The sequence below is a fragment of the Triturus cristatus genome, chromosome 7 (assembly GCF_964204655.1).
Source record: "Triturus cristatus chromosome 7, aTriCri1.1, whole genome shotgun sequence".
In the NCBI taxonomy this organism is placed as follows: Eukaryota; Metazoa; Chordata; class Amphibia; order Caudata; family Salamandridae; genus Triturus; species Triturus cristatus.
The window spans coordinates 1,067,214,778-1,067,229,390 of NC_140590.1; the positions used below are offsets into that span (position 1 = coordinate 1,067,214,778).

The 14,613-nt window shown below is 43.4% G+C and overlaps 1 protein-coding gene across 1 annotated transcript in view; it reads right to left on the reverse strand.

The window, feature by feature from the left end:
- UBTD2 (ubiquitin domain containing 2) overlaps positions 1-14,613 on the reverse strand; it is a 298,297-nt gene that overhangs the window by 102,840 nt on the left and 180,844 nt on the right. The gene's annotated exons all lie outside the window — the stretch shown is intronic.

A 14,613-nucleotide genomic window follows, 5' to 3' on the forward strand; every position in this document is an offset into this window, starting at 1 on the left:
GTGACTTTCAGCTAATCGACCTGACCTTCGTGGCGGCTGTGTGTCTCAACTGGGGCTCTTTGATTGGCATTTTGGAGGTGATCTTTTGATCTGAGGATCGGCAGGTGGGAGTCGGAGAATTGCGATCAGGTATGATCGAAACGGTTGTCTTTTAGTTTTTTGTCTTTGTAAAAAACAATGCAAATGTTTTTGGCAGGTAATGTGGGAAATTTTTCTCATTTCTCAGTTTTGGTAAAAGAGTCTCTTGACAACATTGTTGAGAAGAAATTTGGTAAACATGCCTGTTTTGAGCACACTTCGTGCATTATGTTGTTGATGCAAGAAAAATAGAATTTTGGAAGACAGCCAGCGCCTCTAGAAGGCACTCTGAATTATGGAATGTACATTAAATACGGTATTTCTTCCATACTATTTAGCACATTGTGGAACAAATATACGAAGGCAGATGCCAGTTTACAGTGGCCACTTAAATGGTACCTTTGATTTAAATAAACTGCAATATGTAGAAGAGCAGCTCTTTAAGAGAAAAAGTAGGCAGAGTAGGTTTGATGCCATAGGGTTATGGGGAAAACAAATTAAACAGAAACAGATTAAAGAAGAAAAGGATAGGAAGAAATTTGAACAGACTATTGTACAGAAAATTAAAGAATTACAATTAAAAGCACAAGAGAGTGTAGAAAGTGATGAGAGAAGGGTTAAACTTAAAATGCAAAACGTATATGTGGCCAGGGTACTCCCTGGTTGCCTGAAGTCCGTGGCAGCAACTGCCATTTCAATCAGACAATCAGCAGGACTTGTTCTGGATCATAAAGTGACGTTTTTTGTTCCCCACTCAGTTGATGTATTATTGAATAAGACTAAGACACAACATTTGACGAGTGCTCGTCTTACTGGGTACAAACTCACTTTGTTAGCACCACACATTACACTTAAACGCTGCCTGACCTTGACTCCAGCTACTTTGTTGCCATTGCCCTCTGAACAGCCTAGTAAGATACAGGACTGTATTTTTACCACTGAAGAACAAACAAACGGTCGAGTGGACCGGACTGACATGCCCCCTGCCTGATGCTCAGGGTGAATTGTATGTAGATGGATCTTGTTTAAACTACCCGATGGCACCACGACTGCAGCTTATGCTATTACTACACTGCTTACAATTGTGGAGACAGCATGGAGAGTTAGTTCAAAATTTGCTGACTGCATTAATGTTACCAATGCGAGTGACTATTGCCAAGTGTAGTGCGCACCAGAAAGTAGTAGATTATGTTAATTATCAGATTCCTGATGAGGATGTACATTTTAAAATGGCCCAACAAGAGACAGCTATAGCAGAAATGACAGTTGAAAAATTACCTTAGGATTTGAAAGAAATAATAAACACAGAAGTAAAGGAGTTCTCAGAGAAAGATGTCAGATTAATAAAATATGCAAAATATGTCTTATTAAAATTAGAACCACATGACGTGTTCAAGAACACCATCAGTTGCAGAAATGTTACTAATAATTGGAGATTAACTGAGTAAAGGATTATTTTTGATGGAATTGATTGGAAGTTTATGTAACTTTCTGATCACAGATTCACAGAAACTGAATGAAAAGAACAGAATAATGCAGGAGAGTAGCAGTATAACTTTTCTAGGTTGTCCTATGGTACCAAATCCAGTCAATATGTGTTTTCACATTCCATGTGCTGAAGAGTGGCTTACTGTTATTGATTTTTGTCAAGTTCATGTCACAGTGCTATTGGATGAGAATAGTCAGGAATAATGTCAGAAAGAAGAAGAATGTCTGGGACAGATAATTAGAAAAGAAGCTAGAAAGGTGTCACCAGAGAGAGTGGAAATAACTCACCAGATGAATCCACCTCATATTCAGGAAGAAGTCTGGATGTTTTTTGGAAATGGTTGGCTGCTGTTGTTGGCTGCTGTAGTGAGTGGTCACCAAACCTTTCCCTAAGCCTTTACTGAGGCTGACATACAAGGATGTTTCTGATCCGCTTCCAATGGACAACAATTGCACAAAAGCATTCCTAGAGTTGAAAGAGAAAAAGTGTTGCCCCATGGCACTAGGAGTGCAAGTTTATGTAAAAGAAAATACACCAATTTGCAGTGAGAGGGAGGGCTGCGCTCTCTCAGTGCCTGTTCAGAAACATGAATGTGTTCAAAGGTCTGTGGCGTATTTCCCAATGACCCTTGACCCCAACGTCATAGAAATGTCCAGCTCCCTTAATTTAGTAGCTATGGTAAATGTCAGTCACAAGAAATGTCTGAATTCAAGTGTATTGAGCTTACAGCCAACAAATGAAATTGTGATAAAACTGAACCTGAATGTCTAGGTGTCATGAATCTATGCATAAAGCCAAGGTTAGAATTTAAGGATGAACGTCTGATTGAGCCCAACAACGTCCATTTTGTAGATTGACCATGTTTAATATACATTATGTTGTCAAAGCTTCATGGCTTTCAGTAGTTACCTCAGCCCAAAATTCAAAATTGATTAGGTCCCTTACCATAACATGCAGTCTAACTGCTCAAATGGGAGTCATTATTGTCATGGGAGAGACAAATGCTAATTCAGTTGTACAATATTGTGTCCTGTTAACATATCCATTCAATGGAATTTTCACAGGTAAATCTGAAAAGGATACTTTTTATTTAATACTGATGTCAATGACTTTAAGGACTAAAAGAGGTACAAGAAAATGTTTTAGAAGCAGAACAACAAAGTTGTATCAGAACAGAATCTGAGAAAAATAACAACTGTATAGTAAAAACGGATGCCCAGGTATAGATTGCCAGTTTCTCTGGAATCCGATCATAATCAGGTCTCAAAGCTGATGTGTGCAGAACCACAGATTGGACAAAGATTGAATTGTAGCTATCTGCCCGAGGTTTCAAGCACAATAAAGCAACACAAAGACAGCACAGAGTTACACTTTGCAAAAGACTGTTTCAGCATCACTGAAGTGGCTTGAATATGTACATGCAAATGCACTTGTGAAAAACACTGCTGAAGACTAGCCATTGCTGTGAAGGTCTGGCTGATGTGGAGCGTGCAGTTTCTCACCAGATAGCAGCGGCTACACAAGATCTGCATAACTGTTGGTGCCAAAACTTTGAACTGAGAGATGCTGTGAAATGGAAAGACCTGTTCCAAATGATCCTGGCAAAGACTGTTGTGAAATGTGGCAGCGTTCCAAAATTGGGTGTATGCCTCTCACACACTATGGTCCTGTGTCCCCCTGATAAAATAGCTCCTCTTCAAGAAAAGATGCCAGCAGTGGTCAAAAGCCTACAGAAGACGGTCAGTCAAGCTGTAAGGGAACACACACAGTCTGAAGCAGCACTGTTATGTTATGTTAAAAATACTTCTAGAGCGCACGTACACCAACGGTTTCTTGGCGCTAGAGCAGAGACAAGTAAAAAGAATCACAGTGAGGGACAGACAATTAATTGTAGGCCAAGGTAAAGAGCCACGTTTTGAAGGATTTCCTGAATTTAGGGTAGGAGGGAGTGAGGCGTAATTCGGGGGGGGAGGGAGTTCCAGAACTGAGGAGCTAAGGTAGAAAAACGTAGACCGCCATATTTTTCCCTCCTGAAAGGGCAGGGGGGTCACGAAGTTCATATCGGAGGAGCGGAGCTCTCGAGAGGGGACATATGGTTGGAGTCTGGTGGCAATAAAGACTGGTCCATGAGATGAGAGGGCTTGATGAATCATACAGCCAAGTTTGAAAAGACAACGTTGCGAGACGGGGAGCCAGTGGAGGTTTTTAAGAAGCGGTTTGACATGGTGGAATTTAGGCTGGCCGTAAACAAGTCTAGCTGCTTGGTTCTGTACTAATTGTAGGCGATGGGATTGATAGGCCGGAATGCCGGAGTACAGGGAGTTAGCGTAATCGATGCGAGACATGACAAGGGCAAGGATCACTTGGATGAGCGCCTCCGTAGAGAGAAATCTGCTAATCTTTCGAATTCTTCTTAGGTGGAAAAAGCAGGCGGAGAACACAGAATTTATCTGAGCCTTCATAGTGAGATCACTGCTAATAATGATCCCAAGACTCTTGACAGAGCTAACTGGGGAGGGGGACAACCCAGTGAATTGGGCCAGAAATTGGAATTCCAAGGATTGGCAGAAGCCCTGGTAAGGACTAGCTCAGCTTTATCAGGATTGAGTTTGAGCTGATTTAAATTCATCCAATTACTAATAAAATTCATAGTGGATTGAAAATTTTCCATTGAGGAGGGAGAAGAGTCAATGGTGAAGACTAGCTGAAGGTCATCGGCATAGTTGAAAGTGACGACTTCTCTCTTGCGGAGGGCAAAGATCAGAGGAAAGATGTATAGGTTGAAAAGGAGAGGGGAAAGGGAGGAGCCCTGCGGCACACCACAGGACAATCTTCTCTTTTCCGAGGTGAAATTAGCAAGGCGAACTGCTTGATAGCGGTCGCTAAGAAAAGAGGAGATCCACTTCAGAGGGAGCCCCCTGATCCAGGCACTATCAACCCGATCGACCAGTAAATCGTGGTCGACGGTATCGAAAGCCGCCGACAAATCCAGGAGCACAAGGGCCTGCGAGATGTTCCTAAGTTCGTCGAGGACTGCCAGGAGAATAGACTCGGTAGAGTGTTTGGGTCTGAAGCCTGCTTGATGTGAGTCAAGGTAATTGGTGTGCTCGACAAAGGTGCTCAAGCACTTGGCGACATGGGCCTCCAGGAGTTTACCAAGAAAAGGTAGGAGCGATATAGGGTGGAAATTGCTGAGTGTCAGGGGATCAGAGCCGGGTTTTTTTAGGATAGGTACAGCTTCTGCGCTCTTGAAGAGATTGGGGACTATACCCTCCGTGAGGGATCTGTTTAGAAGCGATAGGGCGGGTTCAGGGAAGTGAAGAAAGGCTTCCCGAGTGATGTGAGGGGGACAGCTATCCGTAGGGGAGCCGGAGCGCACCTGAGTGAGGAGGGAGAAAAAGATCTCCTGGGTAATAGGTGGTATTAGGTCAAAACGATGGGGATTCTGATAGAGACAATCAGAAACTGGGGGTGGGGTAACCTTAGGGATACTGGCTTTATTGAGATTGATTTTATCAGTAAAATAGGAGTTAAGAGAATCACATAGGGACTGAGAGGGGATGGGTTTAGCGGTAACGCGGTCAGGTTTGACAAGTTCATCCACGATGGAGAAAATGTCTTTAGCTTTGTTCGTGGACGCGAGGATTTTTGACAAGAAGTATTCAGATTTGGCTAGGAGAATGGCGTTTTTATAGTCTTTCAGAGCCATGTTGAAGGTTGCCTTTTTCAGAGGGCAGTAATCTAGTCTCCACTTCCGCTCGAGTTGGCGTAGGGCTAATTTTTTTCCCTTTAGGTCAGTGGTAAACCAGCATCGTGGGACCTCAGGTTACTGATTTTCTTCAATGGGGCTAGTTTGTCCCTAGCCGAAGCTAGCCAGGCATTGATGTCTTCCACTTGAGTGTGCGGGGAAACAGTACGGTCGTTAAGCATGAGGTTATGGAGCATAGGGGAGGTTAGAGTGGTACACAGTGCTGAGGGATCGATCCGGCTCCAGTTCCTGACCTTGGCAGTGTCAGAGGGGAGGACTATGACCGGGGGGGTAAAAGGAAATAGCGTAGTGGTCAAACCAAGTGCAGGGGAGAATTTGGAGGTCGACTACCCCAAGATTGGATGTCCAAACCTGATCAAGGGTGTGTCCTTTTATATGTGTAGCTACCTTGATGTGCTGAGAGTAGTTCAAACCAGTCAATAGTTCAGTGAATTCCGCCGAGCATGGGCTTTCCCGTGCATCATGAGGCCAATAGTTAAAATCGCCGATGATCAGCACTCTGGCGTAATTAATGACCAATTCCGCTATTAAGTTACCAAATGACTGCGAAAAAGTGGGCATATGGAGAGGGGGCCTGTATAAAAGCGCACAAATAAAAGAGTAGAGGTTGGAATCGAACTTAAGAAGAAGGCTATCAACGAGGGGAATGGGCAATGCAGTCAAGGAGGTAAATTTATGTAACTGCGATATTATAGCAGCAACTCCACCCCCTGTTTTTTCCCTCAGCCTATTGGACTGGAGAATGTAGTAGTTCTCAGGAATAGCTGCCAAGATGTCAGGGGTGGAGTCGTCTGTGAGCCAAGTTTCTGACAGGAGAAGCATGTCAGGTTTGATGGTATCTAGGAGATAGAAGATCTCTAATTGATGTTTGACCATCGAACGTGTGTTAAGATAGTAGATGGACAGATTGTCCAGTCTTGGGCAGCTAGGGGGTGTCGAAAGTTTTGAGTTGATGTAGGGGCCAAGAGGGAGAGTTGTAGGCTTAAGTGCAGGAAGGATAGTGGGTAATTTAGTGGCAGGATCCTTAAATGCTAGAATCCCCAGTTTGCCCAATGTGTTAGTGGTGGAGGGGTCAATGGCCCAAGAGCCCTGGAGGGAGTATAACTCAGAAGCAGGGTAACAGATGGCGCGGGCATAGTGTGTGGCCCCTGGCCCCGGCCGGCCGCGGACGGGCGCAGACGGGCTTGCCTTAGGCACGCCCGCTGCGCGCGTCTGCTGCGCGACCGTGGAGGCATGTGGCAGATATGGGCTGCGAGCGCGGCGCTGGTCGCGGCGCTCCGCCCTCAACAGCCACAAAGAACAGACTATCTGCCTGCACCCTCCACATCAATCAGGGAGCCCCGTGGTGGACCGAGGTGCAGGCGGCAGATAAAAAACAGGTAAACACAATATTTACAAAGTTTTAAAACTGTAAAGTGCAGATGAGCAATTTAAAAAGAGTGCAAGCGGTGTGCAGGAAATTAACGCAGGGCCTCTCACCCAGACTTAATTATTTTGCAGCTGTCAATCTCAACACGCGTCCACTAAAGCAAACTGCACTGGAAAAGCAGAAAGTGAAAACTGACTCGGATGAAAGCGGTGAATGAGTCAGGTGCAGACTCTGAAGGAAAAATTAGTGCTGTGGGCCTACGAGTGGAGGTAGGAAAAAGCTGACTGAAAGGGTATCCAAAATGTCTGCAGTGTTCCCTTGAAAAATCATTTGCACCCATAGCTGAAACGTCTGAAACTGATCAAAGTGAAAATAAAAGTGAAAATCTTGGATTGAAAACGTGCAAAGGATTGATGGTGCTCTGTCGAAGTTTCTCAGCACCTGAGTGATCAAATTGCATGAAAAAAGTGAAGAATGCCACACTGAAATGAACAGTGTAATGCAAGGCTTGAACTGTATGAGTTACCCTGATGGCAAGCTGACAAAGTCAACAAACGCTGAAAAGAATAATTAAGAACTGTCAAGAGCTGAAGAGAAAATAATCTTTGAATGGATAGAATAAGAAGATTTGTGATGCAGAAAACTGCTGAGACTATCCCTGTATGCATTACTTTGTCCAGGATTGGAAATAGATTTTGAACTTTCCACCAGTTGGCCCAATCTATTTAACGATCCTTAAGGCTGTTGCAGATGAACCTGTGGATGACCTTTCTTGAAGTACTTGTTACACTGATTTTTCATTGCTATAGTTATCCTCGAACTGCAAGTGGCTTGGAGTCTGTTGAGGTGAAAACGTTGTTTGATTGTCCCAAACTTTGTTACTCTTTTTTTTTTTTTAAATCTACCCCACTGACTGATATAGCAAGTTATCCAGATGATGATGGTAACCAACAGGCAAAAGGATCAGATTTAGAAGTGAAGGAATATGGTGGTCATGGTGATTATATCACACAGTATATTAGTTTGTTCTCTTTTATGCTTTCTGTATTCATGAAGTTTTATGTATCTAGAATATATATTTGTTATTTAATTTGCCAAAATGTGTGTAGTAGAGTCTAAAAGGAGGGACTGTTGAACGGTAAAAAATTTATTCTGTTAAGTTAGCCTCTACTTCTCTTCCATTTGGTCTACCAGCCTCCATTTTGTGTTTCTGCGGGGACCTTTTGCAAAGTCAGAAGTTACGTGTTCACTCAAAGCTGGTTGTGCTGATAATGCTTGCGTGACACAGTAAGGAGCCCTGTCCTGCCGAGAGGCCCAAGCACACCGATGTCTAATCTGTAAGCCCACAAATGCCTGTACACACCCCTGCCCATCTATGAAAGCGACGTGGGAGGAGGTTTAACGGGATTCAACAGTTCAGCATGTACGCATTAAGTAAAATTGCCAAAAGGGGTTGTGTAAGCATTATGTGACAATGACAAAGGGGTTTAAGTGCTTGTCTTACTGTACCAAATTTGTATAAAAATAGGTTTGAAACCATGCTTATCAGTTCCCTCTCAGACACTTGCAGTGTCTGTATGACGGAGCCCGCTCATGAGATATAATAAACTTGTGTTTTGTTCCACTCCAGTGTTGATCCTCATTTTGTGAACCCGTAGACTAAGGGTATCCCTGCACCAGTGAGACAGACAAAATATCTCACTTCTACAACTCATTATGCAGTAGCTGTCCAATTGGCAGAATAGTAAGAGTTGAGAATGCAGTGTTGGCTGCTCCAGGTGGGATTGAATGGCTCTGGTACATCAGCCACTGGGAGTGCTGAGTTGTAGGGTTCAACACCATTACCAGCTGGAGGCGTGACAGAGAAAGGAGGACTCATCTTGCTGCAAACCACATGCTTAAAAGCAACCAACTGGAAAGCTGCTGCGCTGCAAATTATTCTGCCGCAGTTTCTGATGCACAGATACTGGCTCCAAAATGAAGCTTTTTTTTCGGTATAGATTTTTATTACCATTTCCAAAAGCACATTACCAATATTGACAAATTGCATCACATCCCTTTTTCAGTATCAAGGAAAACCTCTCTTATGGTTCCCCCCCGCCCCCCAACCCTTCCCCTCTGAGATATATATATATATATATCTCTGAGGGCAACAATGTAAGCAGGGCATCTAGAAAGCACAAGCTGAAAGTCACTGCAGAGTTTCCATTGTAACCACAGCTAGCCCTCGTCCTAAGTCACTCAGTTTACTATGAAGGCAACTCATCTGGCTGTGTCAGCAACTCAGAGAGCATCGCCGCCCAAGCCCTCAAGTCATCCACCAGTTCATCATACTTGCGCGTCTTGCTCATGTGGCTCCCTTCAGTGCTCCTCCACTCAGCCATATCCTTCAGCCAAACAGCAACTTTCGGTGCTTTTGGCGCTTTCGGCAACAGCCACCGTATTGCTATTCTACATTTTGACAGCGCCGGCCCAGAAAAAGAAATGTTGTGCTTAATTTCGGCTTTTTCCTAATAGGAATGTGTCCCAACAGGCTTGGCCCTACCTTCCTCGTATTCCCCCCACCCCGCGGCTGCGTTCAGCTTCGCGAGAACTGCCTGCTATTATTTGTTTATCTTTGGACACCTCCAGATCATGTGCAGGAAATTCGCTGCCTGCCTACTGCAAGGGGGCACCCAGAGGAGCGCTCAGGGTTCATAGCATGCAGTCTACTGGGGGAAAGTTAAACCTGATGAATCACATTGTATTGCAGCAATTTAAGACACACGTTGGCAGATGAAGCTTTTACTCCCTCATTTATCCCCTCCCACTCTCTCATCGACAGGTGCGCCTCTAGATTCTCATGCCATTTACACTGCACAGAGAGCTCAGACAGAGGAGCATCCTCCCTCAATGCCCTGTATATATGAGAAATCACCCTTCTACCCCAGACATGGCTAGCAGGGTTTCCCATTGGGCCAAAATGAAGCTTGTTCCATTGTTAGAAAATGACATGTTTGGTTCCAGGACCCATCTTCAGACAGGAGTGCTTCCTGGAAGAGGAAGAAAACCATCCTTGTGACACTGACAAAGATATTTACTGCGAGATCTACTGACGTCTCCTTTTAAGTCTGACTTACTTAGAAGCAAATGGGAGTAGGACGACTCTCCTGATAAACCTTACCCACAAACAGCTTTTCCAGCCTCTGTTCTAACCGCGGTAACATAACCTGCAAATGTCATGTGGCACAAGCTTCCTGCTGGAAGGCCACTGTATAAATCCTGAAATCTTTGATGGGGACATGAACCAGTCACTAAGGAAGAGGGGGAAATACAGAGGAAGTACAGTCCTATAGGCAATTTTTATAGAAAACACTGAAAGTCAAAGGATGGAACTCTGGATTTGCTTCTGAAGAATACAGATCCCCAAAAAATCAACTGGTGTCACAAAGCGGGAAAGCGGGTGGTGCCTTATGTATACAATGGTTGGTAGAGCAGGAGCTGGAGTCACTAAGGGGACTAGTGCCATAGGGGAGCTATTGCTAAGGTTGCCAGATCCAGACTGGGGCCTGGAGATTATTCAAGCGCAGAGGACTCCGCGGGAAGGAATATTCAGATTTGTAAGCCAAAAGCACGTAAGCAAAAAAAAAAAAAAAAAAAATGTGCCTTAGCATGTACATGTTCAAGAGAAAATAAGATGGAACTAGAAAATGCAGTAAAAACAAGCAACTAATTAACATGGTTTCTGGGAGAAACATATAACTAAATACAATGAGAACAGAAAAGGTACACCATGTCCAACTATTCCTCTGTTCATTTCCAATCTAGTGAGACACGGAAACCTCCCCAGTCTTCAGCTCTGTACTGGATTTCCAGTGGAAATTGACTGATTATCCTTAAAAACCCTAGCTAGATTTTTAATCCAGGAAGCCACTAAGTTATATCGTTTCTGTGTTACAGAAACAAATATTTTACTACACACAACTACAATTCAGAAACAACAGAACTACCATCCAGAAACAACATCTTGTGTAAAAGTAAAAAAACATAACCATGATTCTGTACTGAATACTAGAATATAAACCCACTGCAATGCTCTGTCCTGCCCCCATAGGATACATTTTACACCATAAAAACACAAAAAAATGGAGCGATACCCTCTGGTTATGTTTGGGGACAAATCACTTTTTTGCTGATTTGAGTGGTCCTGCCATCCTAGTGCTAGTGTCCCTACAAAAGTGTGGGTAATTCCAATAATTGGACTAGGTAGGCTCACTCATGTAATGTGACATACTTCATAATTTGCCACCTCGTCCCACCCTGGTCAGATGGTACTACCAGGGTGGACTTGACCCCAGGTGGGAGCCGACCTGCGGAGTCCTTTGAAATTATTTTTTTCTCTGGATTAAATACTTGAATCCAGTGCAATGTAAAAAAAAAATAATCTTAGGCTATACCAAAAAGTATCCTTTATTCAGGTGGTATCCTAGGCTTGACTAAAATACCAAGCGGTAATCTCAGAGGATGTAATGGGCTACTATGACCCTTACGTAGCCCTGAGTTTTTATGCCAACATGTTTCTGCCCTTATCACTAAAAGCCTAAACAAGGTCTCTAGCATTAGTCAGGGCTAGGGATGTGTATCCCTACACTAAAATCTATAGTGAAGGATACATGCAAAGAATCAGAGGAGCTACCTTTCGTTAAGCAATCACCAGGAATAGATATCTGGTTTCAGGGGGCCATTTGCCTCATAGTCTTTTCTGGGTGGGAGTCTCTTGTAGCTATACTTTCTTCAAGGTAGCACGCCCCCCATGATCCTACCATGCCTCAGGAAAACAGCCGACTGGTGTTACAGAAACAAATATTTTATTACCAAGAACTACCATCCAGATACAACATCTTGTGTAAAAAAAAAAAAAAAAAAACACATTTTAACCAGCACACTGTGCTGAGGACTAGAATAAAAACCCACTGCAATGCTCTGTCCTGCCCCATAGGATACATTTTACTCCACCCTCAGGAAAGTAACCCACCTCACAGCAATGAATTTTAGAACCACTAACATATCACTTCCAGGGCCATCAACCCACTAAACTGTATCCTGGAGACTTTTGTCCACTACACTGTACTGGGCTCTGAAGGCACTAACGTACCACATTTCAGTGCATCCTAAGAATAACCAACCACACTAATGCACCCTAGGGTCTCCAACAGCCTCATTAGACTGCATCTTAGGGAAACTAAAATGCCAAACTGTAATATACTACAGGCACACTAGGTCACCACTGAATTGTACCCTAAAGAGACTGACAACACACAATCCAGCAACTGGTCATAGCTGTAATACAAGGGAAAAATCAACCGTGAAGCCACACGTAAATGAGTACTACCTAGGAATCTGAAGAAACCGACAAGCTGCACATCCCATTTCTACAGAACATAAGACAATATGCATCTAACTTCTCCATATTTGTAAACAGTCAACAAGCTTTGCAAGACTTAACCTTCATAGAGAAATCTTTGGTGATACCCTACAACACTATAACAAGGGCATCACATTTTCACTAAAGTAGAGACAGTGTGCCCAGATATGGGTTCTTTGATCACCGCATCCAAGCTATAGCTCACTGGCGAGGACAAACCCTAACTGGGGGTTGCTTTTGCTCCCTTCTGGAGGGCGTCTTGCATGACAGTTCAGGATAGACTATTCCCACAATGAGCAGGGTCACCACATATTTGCATAAAGCAGACTTCTGTCTAGCGTGGCACAGGAGGGGAGAAACGATGGGTTAGAATGGTACCCAGAGAAATCGCCTTTGGTTTATGCCACTTGCAAGCATTCCCCAGTCAACTTTTGTGAACTATTTTTGGTGTGCCATACGTACGCAACGAATCAAGAAGCAATATGATCCAGTTCTTTTGAGTAAGCGTATCTAAATGAACTCCCCTATATTATTGATTTTGGTTAATGGGGTCACAAAGCTGACCTATAATTTTACGATAATAACTATTTATAAGTGCATACTGCACACCAAATTGTCTTCAGGTACTCAAATAGTAACACCTACTATCGTAACGAATGACAATGTTGTTGATCTTCAAAACATAAAATCTTAGGTCTGTGTGATGACGCGGCTCACTGACATATACAAGCATTAAAGTTGCTAAAGTGAGTCAGCCATTGAGCCTGTTTGGTTGCGAGTTTAGCTGAGTCTTGCTGCACTGCACTCTCTGCAGCCACGGCCTGGAGTCCACTCTGGTGTCCAAGCCAGCTAAACTCCTACCAAGTCCAACTCCGAGCTGTGTAGTGGTTTTTCCTGTCCAATTTAATCTAAATCCATGCGCCAGGCATACTAGACGGCACACGCTACAGCTACCTGAAGCTCTATCTAGTCCAACTGAGAGACTGGCCAAACAAATCTCATTAGGTTTAAACAGTATAAAGGAAAAACTTAGGCCCTTAAGAGCAACAGCTTTAAAAAAACAGAAACCGGTTAGTTTTAATCCAACGTTACAGTTAATTTTAGCAAAGGACACTTTCACCCCAAACAAACGTGCTGCAAATAAATGTGGAATCAACAAAAGTTCAATTCTCGCTGGAAATCAGATTTAATGAGAATATCAAAAAAGAGGTTTACTACCTTAAAATTACTTCAACATTGGGAAGAAAATCCCGGCTAATTTGGAATCCTCAAACAAAATCCAAGAGCACAGCTAGAAACCTGTGACAGGTGCAGTTTTCAGGAGTACTGGCATGCATTTCACATACGTAAGAGGAACTTTAAAACATCGAAAGGTTATGTATTAACAATTGTAACTTCTTTTTGTTACTCCGAAGGGAAAATATTTCATCGGAGGTAGATACCTTGGCACGTATTTATTGTTGCACTTACCAAGAGGAGGTTTGTATATGCTTCTTGGTGGAGAAACTACCTGCACATGGTTGGTGAATACTCAAACTTACAAGTTTGCAGGTGCTCCCTGCCTTTTTGAGGAGAACTAACTATGAATGTTAAGCTCGCCGTCTACAAACGCATTGATTTTTCCGCTTATCCTAATTCTCTAAATAAGGATCTGGACCTTAGATGTGCCAAGAGACCATTATCTACACCTATGTCTATCTTATGTGTGCTCAAATAGTTGTAACTCCGGGTGAAAGTATTTTTATAGATTTCCACAATCTTGGATCACTACCCATTTTTCACTCACAATGTCAGCGTTACGCTTCCTCTTAGAATGATGCTTTTTCAAGTGCTGACCAGTGGAATAAACTAAACAGAAAGAGAAGGACATTTGGCTAAAATAACAATGTCTGTGGGGCTGTGCCTGAACGAGCAGACCGAGTGCTGGTACTCCGTTCCACCTGGAAATACTTGGCGGGTGTGAGGCAGGAGTAGAGGTACACCATCAAGAGGATGGATGCCTGCCAAGGGGAAATGAGTCTTATGTACACAGTCTGTTGACGTCAATCTTTCCTTAGCTGACTTCTTCACACAGCCCTGGTGAGATGGATGAACAATGCTTTGTTTCTAAGGTTTTGGCTTAGAAGGAACTTGGAATCCACTGTGGTGAAACCTACTGCAGCAGTTCCAGGAGAGGGTGAGATAGAAAGCCTGACTAAATTATTCTCCTTTGCCTATCAAAGGTAAAAATAGCACCCATAGCCTTTTGTTACAAGGTAGCTTTATAAAAATACGCCAACTTTGTTCCTTTGAGGTCAGAACAAAGCAGGAACTACCATGGTCTCAGCTCACTACAACCAGTATGGCTTCAAGGCACCAAACACAGCCCCTGGCAGATGGAGTATTTACAAAACTGCTCCGACTGAAGGACTGTGTACTGGTGAAATCACTGAATGCTAGCCTTCCTTGCATAATGTACCTGTGTTGACACCATGCTGCAGGAAGTACTATTTATGTAGGGAGCT